The sequence below is a fragment of the Falco naumanni genome, chromosome 7 (assembly GCF_017639655.2).
Source record: "Falco naumanni isolate bFalNau1 chromosome 7, bFalNau1.pat, whole genome shotgun sequence".
NCBI classification, from domain to species: Eukaryota; Metazoa; Chordata; class Aves; order Falconiformes; family Falconidae; genus Falco; species Falco naumanni.
The window spans coordinates 17,204,296-17,216,218 of NC_054060.1; the positions used below are offsets into that span (position 1 = coordinate 17,204,296).

The 11,923-nt window shown below is 40.4% G+C and overlaps 1 long non-coding RNA gene across 2 annotated transcripts in view; it reads right to left on the reverse strand.

Annotated features, from left to right (window-relative positions):
- Window positions 1-7,089, reverse strand: part of LOC121091878 — a 121,341-nt gene extending 114,252 nt beyond the window's left edge. For both annotated transcript variants that reach the window (XR_005829069.1, XR_005829067.1), the window contains exon 1: window positions 6,788-7,089. This is a non-coding gene — a long non-coding RNA (uncharacterized LOC121091878). The remainder of the gene's footprint in view (window positions 1-6,787) is intronic.
- Between the last annotated feature and the right edge of the window lie 4,834 nt (window positions 7,090-11,923).

The following is an 11,923-nucleotide window of genomic DNA, read 5'->3' on the forward strand; positions in this document are numbered from 1 at the left end:
AACTGTTACACATAGGGTTGTGAATTTATTCTTTTAAATTATAACTTAGTATATTTAGTCAGTTTGTTTTATATCAAGCATTTATTTAAGTGGTTTTCATTGTATTGACATTTTATAATGCCCTCCTAATATTCTTATTATTGATTTTAATACTGCAATGGTATTATTCATGGTGACACCTATTGGAAAGCAAGCTTCAATTATATCAATAGATGCTATTATTATAACATTGATAACATTAATATTTGATAGCAGCATAAAATGTGATGTATTGGCAATTAACTCATTAATGTAGATATCATTAACCAAAAATGTCAGAGTTGTTTTAAAGATTTTTCCGTTGTTTTCTTTTAACAAATTCTCTAATCACTGGCTTAGTTTTGTATTTTCTAGCATGTATTAGCCACAAAAGTTTTTCTGAAAACTAAATAACGGCATCCCTTTTAAATAAGAAAAGATGGGCTTTTATGACTTGTAAGATACTGCGAGTCTTGAATCTACAGCATTAGTAATAGGTACAGAACATGAAACTCCAGCACAGAATATTCAAAAATAAAAGATTTACCAAAACATAACCGTGCCTTTTTGCTTGTTGCTTAGCAACCAGAATTGATCTAGCAAAAAAGTCACCTGACTGAGGAATTGCTGGTGGCAATATTACTCCATCATTTTTCTTTTTCACACTAAACTGATGAAGGTTCTATCAGAAACAGCTATTAATTGTTCCTTTCTTTTCTTTCCAGCTCCTTAATTATACAGTAGAAATATTTCTGTTGCTGTTACTGAAAGGGAGAGCACAATGTAAAGCTTAAAAATTTAAGAGACATTCAAATACATCTAGATCTAAAAGACTGAATATTGCAAGCCGCAACTCACTGTCAACTCTGCTATCCCAAAATAACAAATGCAGTGAACTGTTCATATAGCGACAGAATAACCATTTTTACCACACCTGCACTGATGGACAATTTGCAAGAATCTTTCAGAAACCACAGACTAAGAATACTTGTTGTTTTGATGACTCAGTTGGAATTCACCACCACATTTGTCTTGCTTTCATCATTTCTAAACATTAGCATTTTCATCTGTTGACTGAAAGCACTTCTGGTCCTCTATAACGTATATATAAAACACTTTTGATCTTTTAAAATCCTCCTGTCAACCTGGAATCACACAGCCTCTTACATTACCTTGTTCTTGTCCTTAATGGTGACCTACAGTGAACTCTGCACTCCCTACTTTCAGATGTTCAGCATCCCTCCTTTGTTAAAAGCTGCTGATCAAAAAGGAACATTGTGTTCACTGTGTTTCCCTCTATAGCCCCTCACAATCATTTACAGGATTCACACTAAAATACACAGGGTATGGACAGTGGCAATTTCATTTAACCACATACTGTATTTTTATTTTGCTTTCTACAATACTTAATTCCTTAAGTAAATAAGAACAGGGAACGCATCTTTGTACTCAGACATTTGGCCCATCATGAGCTGCCAAATATAATGTTGAGTCCAGGAGAGACAAAAGATTAATCCGCAAACACCTAAATTGCCTTTTTAACTTTTTTTCTTTGAAATGAATGCTCTATACAAGCTCAGATGACATTTGTCCTTTTAAGAAGTGAAAAAATGTTACCTAAATGGAGCATATATCCAGTTTCACTTTTCCTCTGTATCATATTCAGATCTGGTAGATGGGATTTGATGCTGTTTCCCATAATGCCTCCATGGCTTTTTCTGTAAAAGCTTAACAAGGACACAGCATCAGAGAGTCTTTAGTGGCTAATACCCGACCCCTTTCTCTCACATTACAGCTCCAAGTGACCATTTTCATGCCAAAAGGTCACCAACATCCCCATCCCCATGGAACCAATGTGCATCAACCTTCTAACCTTTGCCACCGAGAGATGATAGCTATTTGGGCTGCAATTCCTTCATTACAGATGGTCCATATTTTATATTTAGTGTGGGAGGTCAAATTTAGGAAAGCAATTTCTCTTAAAGCTAAGAGTTCCAATAATCCAAGATCTTCTATTGGCTTATGGGTGAGTGGACAGTAATGGGTTTATGGGCAGCTCTAGAGTTTTTTCTTCACTGGGGAGGGAATTCCGTCAATCTAAATTTTTAGGATTGGGTGGCTACCACTGTTTATTATTCAGTGAGCTCTTATTAGATTGTATCTAACACACACTACAGCAGGCAGGGAGTATCCTTATAAGCAGGCTCGCAGGCTGGATCAATATCTCAAGGCATTTACAATCTTCTTGAAACAGATTAAACAATGTTATTTTTTAATTCTATTTTTAAAGCTTATATGTGGTCATGCAGTTTTGTTGGTGACAAAAGCATTCATCCATTATCATCATTAATCACAATGGTTAATCTACTGTTAAAGCAGCTTGCATCTTAATACAGAGACAGCCTTCAGTGGAAATAACCTAAAATTTCACGGCAGATCAGAGAAGGATTGAGCAAATCCTGAAACCAACAATAAAATTCAAAAGATCAAACTCCAAAACGCTTGTTAAAAGATATCTGCTCTACATTAAGGAGGAACATTTTGATTCCATTTGGTATCCATTTTTGTAAAATGGAACAATTATGATAGCCCAAATACTGCAAATATTTATGCACATGCTTAAATTCATACACCAAGCCCCAAGCCAGCAAAGCATTTGAGGACACTGTTACACCCAGTTCTGCTCAGGCCAGCGTTCAGGCATGTGCTTTACTTGCTGGTAAACGGCAGATCCACGCGTAGTTTTTGGAGTGCAAGGTAAGAGCTTATCACCTATGACACTGTTGAATGATTCTAGTTCTTGAAGGCCAATGCAGTCTACGGCTAAAAATCTCTCTTAACCCTGCAAAACTACTTCAAGACACAAAAGCAGTTCTGAAGCTGACTGTGAATAAGCAATTTAAGTGCAATTTGCTGTCTGTATGATCATGTTCTTTATTGACCACAAATATTCACAGTAGTGCTAGGGAAACCGAATTCATCCAAGAGAGCATCGACCAAAGCTCCCTGTGAAAAACAAAGCTTGCTACAATAGGGGAACAGAAACAATGTCAGGTCAATGCAACAGAAAGAACTAGTTACATGCTCTTCCTATGGCTTCTAGCTGCTGTGCAAAGCATCCTTACTTAAATCCGTACCCTTTACATGGTTTAGATCAGTGTTTTTTAAGTTTCCAGCTTTCTCCTTTACTAACAAATCCACAGATTAGAAAAGGAGATCTTTAGGCAGACATTGCAAACAAGAAACATTATTTGTGATGAACACCCTGGCCCAAGACAAGATCACAACTGATTTCTGAAAGTAAATTTCTCAAATGTTTATTTGCACTACATTTAGTCTTCACCACTTGCTGAAACCTACATACAAGATTTCAAAAGAGCATGACTGATTCACTGACGAGCTGGCCATAGCCACCTGCCGACCAGGTGCTTTGCTGGGAACACACAGCCTCCTCCTGCCGTGGGGTGCCTGTCACCCCCTCCTCACCTCGCATTGTGAAGGGACTAAATGCAGTGCAGACTGGCAGGCACAGAGGGGTTGGGGAGAAGCAAAAGCCAAACTTCTACATGCATTTAAGTGTTAAAAGATGCAGCATTAATGCTAGTGAGGTTTTAAAATAGCACCTAACCTCCAGTGCCAGGCACCTGGGCAGCAGAGAGTATCCGCAGACTCAGTAGAACCCTCTTTGTATCAGAGAGGTGGCAAATGGGGAGCATATGCTAAACACCTTCTCATGACAAGCAAAAGCTGCAAGGTGCTTGTGCCACATGTTTGCCTTGAGAGTGCCTGGAAACATCTGTGTATTCAAACCGGACATTTGGAGAGCATGGGGTGGGGACTGGTGGTGATAATGGCCACCATTATTGATTCTGGAAATAACACCGGGCTGATCTGACCCTTGATATAATCCCACTCTGATCAATAGGGTTACCAGGATTTTTTAAAAGGTGAGCTTGGCTGGCTTCACACTGCATTTTTGTAGTGGTGCAAAGGGAGTCAGTTTCTTTGGTGTATTTTAAAACATCTTCCATCACCCTTTTTCCCAAGTGAAACTGTGCCTGCACAAAGCCGCCATTGTGTAAATGAAAGTCAAACTCATAGGCTGGCTCTGAAGGAAATGAAGGGACCAGAATTGCCTTGCTGTTGTTAATACTTCCCTGATGTTGTTTTTCTTCTCTTATTAGGCTCAAATATTACAACTTTGATAATATTTGCATACAACACTTCCATAATTTAAAGCAAACAGAATACAGCAAATCTCTATTGACTTTACCTTTGATATTCTGTAGTCTAAAAACTAAAAAGGTGTTCCTCACCGCGATGCACCTCCACAGTCTATGACCACAGGTATGTCTGCATCAGACTTAATCAAGGCAGTTACCCAGGTTTTAGAGCTCCAACTGGTATTTCAGACTGGGGCAGCAGTTTAAGACCAGACTGCCTCACTCACTAGCAGGTACTGCAGTGCCCTGGGTGCAGCTATAGCTCGGCAACATATGCTGACCCAGACAGGCCCAGCAGCAGCCATGGCACAGACATAACCTGAGCCACACAGCAAGGTGTAGGTTGTTCTTGGTGTCACAGAAAGGATCTTTTTATTTTTAATTACTTTATCTCCTATGTTAATGATGGGGAATATTTTACACATTTTTAACATAATGGCTGAACTAAAATTTATTTCTGCAGTGTTTGTGCTATGCACTCCTTGGGACAGAAGCTGCTGTTGCATTTGATCCTGTGTGGGACCTCATGCATGGTGCCTGGTCCGTGCTGAGGTCTCTCAGCTGCTATCACAACTCACCTTTTCTGACACATTATGGCAATTCCTTTTTTGTTTTGGCCTGTTATTCTCACTTTCAATGAACGATCTCTGTAAAAGCTATAGTGTGAAATTAAAACCATCTGCCCTGTGCTTACAAACATATTCCCGCTTCAGGGTCTACACTATAATCTGTCATAACTCAAAGCAGTTAACATTAAAATGATGTCCTGTGAAGGTACGATGGGTGTGGACAGAACCAATTTGTTTATACAATTGTGTTTTGCCACAGAGTAAATTAAGTTACAGGGTATTCATCAAAATTGAATTACCACAGTGCAAGCTAACAATTTCCCAAAGACATTGTGACACGAGCACAAAGCAGCCCGTCAGCCACAAGGAATCGCTGTCGTCTCGCAGGCTGCAGCTGAATTACCAAAACAATTAGACAAAAGCAATCCTCAGAAAGCTGGAAGTTGCCAACCAGTGGAAAACAGTAACAAGTCTAAAATTGTGTTTATTTCTTACTTAGAGAAGCCAGAAGAAAGGTCAGAGAGACCTTCCATGGGTGGAACATCCATGGGAGCAGGCAACGGTGATATCTTAGCGTAAGGAGGGCTAGTGTCCTGGTGGGACGGGCAGAACTTCTGTCCTGAAATATTTTACTCCTTGAATGAGATGGAACAAGACACCTCCCATCTTACCTCACATTTATTTACATGAAATGGAGATGAAAGTAAGAAAATTATTATGTTTGAATACAGGAAAACTTAGGAGCACAAATGGGGTCAGAGGAAGATTTTAGCCCTCATTTTCACTCAATTTATGCTGCAAAACAGAGAAGACGATCTGGAAAACAAGTAAAAGTGTGTGAATGGGGAGACCACCTTCTAATTTATCTTCATTTTTTTCCTGTATGAAAGTTTGTTTTGCTAATTGTCCTCACTTGAGATAAGACTGAAGTAAAAAAAAAAACAACAAAACTGTTTAAAAGGTATTTTAGTTAACTGAAAAAGGAGTTTAAAGAGTAAAGTAATTTTAAGAGCAGTGAAATGCTGCTGTTGGAAAAAACATAAAACAGGAGGGCTGAATTTCTCTCATCTTTAACTTAATTTTTTAAAAAAGAAATCTGTCACTCCACTTTTCTTAAGGAAACAGAAAATGCAAAGATTTTGCAAAAGGACAGATGTTTCCCTATGCTTTCAAAGCAACCGAAAATTCACCAATTTTCTCAAAAATCTTTCATAAAAATACAAGGTGACATTTTATAATTCAATCTCTGGTAATAATCATATTTCTACCTGCTAAAAGTATCTTGGTCAAAAATATTGTAAACCCAGTCCTCATTAGACAGTTTGACCTGCTCAGGTTTGGAGAACAGCAAAGCGGTTAAACCAAACCACTGTTGAGTTGTGCTTCACACCTGAACGAGTGTTGGGAACAGACTGGAGCTGCCCACTGTAACCCCCCTGAAACATGTTGGATGTCCCCTCCTTGACACCAAGTGCTGCGCATCCTTGGGCTGCCTGCTGTGGCACAGCACACAGCCTCCCCGATGGAGCAAGTCCAGCAGAGAGCCATGAGCACCTGTGGGGAGCGGAGTTCTTCAGGGAAAGCCCAGAGATCAGGCAGCCTCAGGGGCTATTTCGTGGAAGGGAAGATGCTGGGGCCAGGGCAGGCAGGAGCCAACTTTCCCAACAGTGTGCCAAGAGATGCCCAGATGCCATGCCTCAACACAGGGCTCGGGCACCCCTTCCCTCAGCTGCACTGGTTTAGGGTAACAGCCACCGCGTAGTCATACACTACCTTCCTGAATCATTGCAGGCTACATATAATTTTCATAAGACTCTTCCATTACAACAAATCCCCCATCAGTAAAACCTATTAGAAAGCGGCTTTACTAGGGCTTGGCAGGATAGATTTGGTTTTTAAAGGATAATCACGCATCATTTCATTGGCAGACAGGACGTTAGAACTAGAACTAAAAAAGAAAATCAAACATGTATCTACCTCAATCCCAAATTTACATCGGCAAGGCTACGCGGTCCGGGGAGGGAGCACGGGCTGCAGGCACCCGCCTTTCGGCATGAACAAATTCTGCCTCTAGGTAGGCTCAGGAAGAGCTCAGCCTTGAGCTCACGGCTGCTCTCCACGGGGCTGGCAGAGGGGTGTCCCCCCAGAGCTCAGCCCTGTGCCCGGGGGCTGCCAGCCCTGGGGAGGCTGGGCACCACCGCCTGAGGCCATTTGCTACCACTGGGGCTCCTGGCTTCCCCTGCGGGTGGTCTCTGCTTGAAGGACTGAAGTGTGCTGTGGGGCAGGAGCAGCAGAAGAGCTGCCTCTCCTCCAGCACCCTGCTAGGCTGGCCCGGACAAACACCCGCCGGGTCACTGAACCTGGCAAAGCTCTGCTGGACCAGTGGCTGTGACCCCGAGCCACAAATCCCTTCCCAGTATGGCACTGGCTCCCCTGCTGGGCCAGGGAAAGTGCTGTGAGCTGTTACCTGCTTTGTCAAGAGATCCCTCAGGGAATTTAGCAGTTGTTTTTGATTTTATTTTGAATTTGGATGGGGTGAGCAGGACTGCTTCTTTGCTCGGATGGAAATGAGCTTACCCTACGTAGTATATATTACTGGATGCCATACTGGTGTGTCAAGAGATGTTGACTGTGCACATTTACATAAATCTAAAAGTAAATAAATATACTCACAAACCTCCTCAATCAAAATATGCCACAGACAACTAAAAGATCTTGAATCAAATATTAATGTTGGCTATTTCTCCAGCTATTTTATAATGCTTCCAGCTATCTTTATCACACAATGCGTAATGCACTACCTAATTTTATTCCTGAGCTATCACTAGTATCATCTTTTTGATGGCCTCAAACTGGCTTAATAAAACCGGTCCTCCTTTGAGTGCCCAGGAGCAAGCGCTTAAGATGGAGACAGGCTAGCCAGCACCTGCAGGCTGTGGCAGTCATGATCAGGACAGTGCTTACTGAGCCACAAGAACGAACTGTTATCCATTAAAGGTCTGCTACTCTAGCACAGCTAAGTCCCCTCTCACATCCATATCCTGAGACAGGTGAGGAGACTGTGAACACTTTCCCACATCTCTAAAATTTGTCCTCAGTTTACAGGTACATATCATACCTGTCAGTTCCTTTGCCTCAAACTTTTTTTGTTCTTTCTACTTCCTGCAGTTTTCCCACTACTAAATGTGCCAGGTCATTACTTCTTTGCTGCATTGTGTCCTTTTCCCCACATTGCTATAAAGCTCCATGTCTCATGGAAAGGTCTCAGATTCATGTTTTCTAAATAAAAAGGGATGTGTTTTTATACTTAGCATCGGCAACCACAAGAGAAAATGAATCTATTTAAAAAGAATCCCATGAAATTCCCTTGCAAATATTTGATTTGCAGCATGACTATGGGAACAAAACCAAGTCACTGGGCTTTCTAAATTTAATGGGGTTCAAATGTCCAAGGGCACCAGCTTTCAGAGGAAGAAGCAATGTCAGAGCATGCAGAGAAAAGGATAGTGTTTCTTAAGCAAAGGAAAGAAAATATCTTGAAAGAGGTTTACCCCTTGAAGTGAATCAGGTGAAGTTACTGGTAAAGAGTGAAAGGCAGGCACCTGTGAGTGTTCAGAGGGGATTAGATTCTTCCACAGATCGTGACTTTTAAGTTCAATCACTGCAATATTATTTATGACAGTTGTAGGCCTGTATGGCAATATCTCAGGAAGGAGAGTGATTCATCAATTCCAACAATGCTTCTTCCAGAGATGGAGCTGCAGTGCAGCATATCACAAGCCACAATATTAGGTAGGAAGCAAGAAATCTTCAAAACAGGGAATGATGCAAAGTCTATTCAATCAACTTAAACATTCCTATTGCCTCCAGTGAGCTTTGGAGAAAGGCAGCTATTGAAAGCAGTTTTATTTGCCAGAAATCCCTTTTGCTGAAGATGGCATACTCTGGTGGATTACTGAGACAGAAGCAACAAATACTTATGCCCTGGATTATTTCAGTGCTTTCTCTGCAGTTTCTCATGCAGCTCAGCCCCTGAGGTCAGCAGAGGCACATTTCCTTACTACCCTGTAGCCATCAGGCAAGCTGAACATAAATCTTCCTCAAAACTAACCAACCTCACTTCATATCAAATATTTACAGCTATGCCAGCTGCTTCAATGATAGTACACAAATATCAACCTAGATTGCTGCCTCTCTCATGCAATATCTGGACAATATTGCTTTCTTCAACAAACATCTGAACTCTTTCTTCTCTGCTTGCCTATGCCTTTCCCACCTGTGCCAAGATAGCAGTGGGGCTCTTTGCACATTCCTCGTGAGTGCAAGTGGGATTTGTTATAAAGCTTTAGCCTGGGATGAGTCTGAGAGTCGTGCAGTACATTACCCACACATCAATTAGGATTTCTAAAATGCAAGATACTATGGGAAGTCACTTGGTGTCCTCTGAGAAAGATACACTGCTACTTCAAATATTTATTCTTTGTTAAGATAATTTCATGTCTGCAATTTTATAGTAAAAGTAAGTCTGCAGTCACCATTGTCCTTCTGCTCTACCATTTCTTCTCCAAATATTTACACTTTTTTTTCTGTTAGATATATAATACACCAAGACTGTAAAGCAAACACACGAGTGGTGCACGTTCTCTTAGTACTACATCTATCTTCTGCTAGACAGCAGCAGATGATCAGGCCTCTGCAGGCAATGTGTCAGTGCAGAAGATGCAGTGATGTGTTTACAGGACATATTTTGTTTTATTTATATGTATTCATATTAAATCCAGAACAGAGGTGCTACAACAGTAGTTGGGACAATTCCCCCTAGCAGGAACCTCAGCCCTCTGGCTCTCCCTGTTCCATGATAAATGATGTGCAAGACACCAGCCCAGAGAAGAGAGCAAGTTCTGCACGTGCAGAGAGAGGATGGCTCTATACCAAATGCTTAACTATGAACAGCTAATACGATATATCTTCCCCAAACTGGCCATTTGCTCACACATAAAGAAAAACTCCGTGTAATAGTGACACCTGGTGACACTACTGTTTTGCTTAAACACACACACACACCCCTTTCTGTAAATATACTAGGCTTCACTGGAAACTCCCAATATATGCTAAGTGATCAGAGGTAGATCTATAAAATCGAACATTCAAGTATAAAGAATTTGGATTGATCTCTCATTCTTTGCTTTGGTCTTTCTTTTTTACACTGCTAACCTTCATCAGATTTTTATCTGATGCATAACATCACTGCACCGTTACGCTCAAGGAGATGTACCAGAGACCCCATGGTCTACCTAGAAAAGAAATTTGTAGCTAGATGCTAATATAAAATGGAAAATTAATTATGTGCCAACCGTTAAGTCCTTTTTCTGTAGTCCACATTCCCTGGGCTGAGGACTCCATGTTCTTTGGAAGGGATTCTGCAAACTTAATGGTTAGAAGATAGAAAGTTATTCTGGTTTAAAAAACCCAAACACCTATGCATCTGAGATTTCTTGCAACTTTCTCTGCCAATATATTCTTCAAAGTGACCTCATTTTTGTATTAAATAAGATGAAAAAAAGCTAGATGTGTCAGGAAGATACTAATAATAACCAATACTATTAGACATTGATCTCCACTTTCTCAAAGCGTTTGCTGGGAAGTGCAGGGATTATCATCATATACCCTGATGTTCTGGTTTTGTAAGTTATCATTTGTGTCCATTATTAAATTAGCTCACCACTGCGGTGGAAATCACTACTTCTATTCCTTGGTAACTGTGCTATGAGTCATCTAGGCCATGGACTGTGTGAAGTCCTATTGGAAAATCCTGTGAAAATTAGGTGGTGAAAAATAAATGTATCTTTCTGACTCAAAGGGGAGTATGGTGGAAGGGGAATTAGTTTATACCTTTTATTCAGATATGTTCACAAAAAAGTGTGGGGAAGCGAGCAAAATGTCAGTGCAGATACAATAATATAAACCACATTTCCAAGCTTTGACCACTTAACTGTTTCCCAAGGGATGTTTTTACTGGTATTTTGTTGAACTCTCAGTCATTATGCTTCCTGTTATGAACTGGTTAAAGAGAATATTATAATACGGTTATGGGAAAGGAGAAAATAAAGTAATGAAGTGCATCTCAGCAGAAAGGAAAAGGAGAGAATGGCAGATGCAAAAACATCTCTTTTCTTAATTATGCCAAACATTTATTTGTCATTCCCTCATTTTCTTGCTCTTGCACAAACCTCAGATCTAGCAGTTTGTTCAGGAATATTAACACTAACAAATGTGTAATTGTTGCCCATACATCAGTCTCTAAGCAAAACACTTGTGCCCTCTGCTCAGCACATTGCTCTGCACGGCCTGCCTCAGCTGGAGGAATCTTGCGTGTGTGCAGGGGACTGCTCAGGTAACAAACTCTGGGGACATCATAAAAGATGTACCTGGAGATGGGCTTCTCATTGAAGAGTAATGGAGAGGTCACTCTGCCTATTGTCAAGAAGGGCTGAGCCAGGGTCATTAATGATAATTAATCATTAATTAAACTGGGCATGATACACTGCAAATAGTATGTTGGCTACTCCATTCTCTGGGAAATCTCCTTGAAGTTACGCTGGCTCACACAGGGGTTATGCTCCCCGTGCTAAAGACCTGTCACTTACATATGATCCCAAGCCACTCAGTGAAGTTGTGGAAGCAACAGTCTTTTTGTTGACTGAATTTTCACTTAATTTAATTTCATTGGAAATCACAGATGGTGTCACCCAGCAACTAGAGGCTAAAAAGGGGTACTTCGCAAACTAAATAAAAAAACTTATTAAGTTATAATAAGCACCAAAAGCAAATTGAGGTGGAAACTTTACTGCGAACAACATGTTTACTCTACAGTCACAGTGATATTAAAATTGAATTTCTTTTTATTTTAAACTTCAATCATGCTCTTGGTAAAGCAAATAACTGTAATATGATGCAAAAAACTGGCTGAATGTAAGGAGGACGTTAATGTTAAAATATAGATAGGTGAGAATGGCTCAAATGTAAAAAGTTTACTTACATTATTTTTTTTTTACAAGTAAGATAAAAAGGAAAGAATAACATATTCTCGTCCACTGCAGGCCACTAAACTTT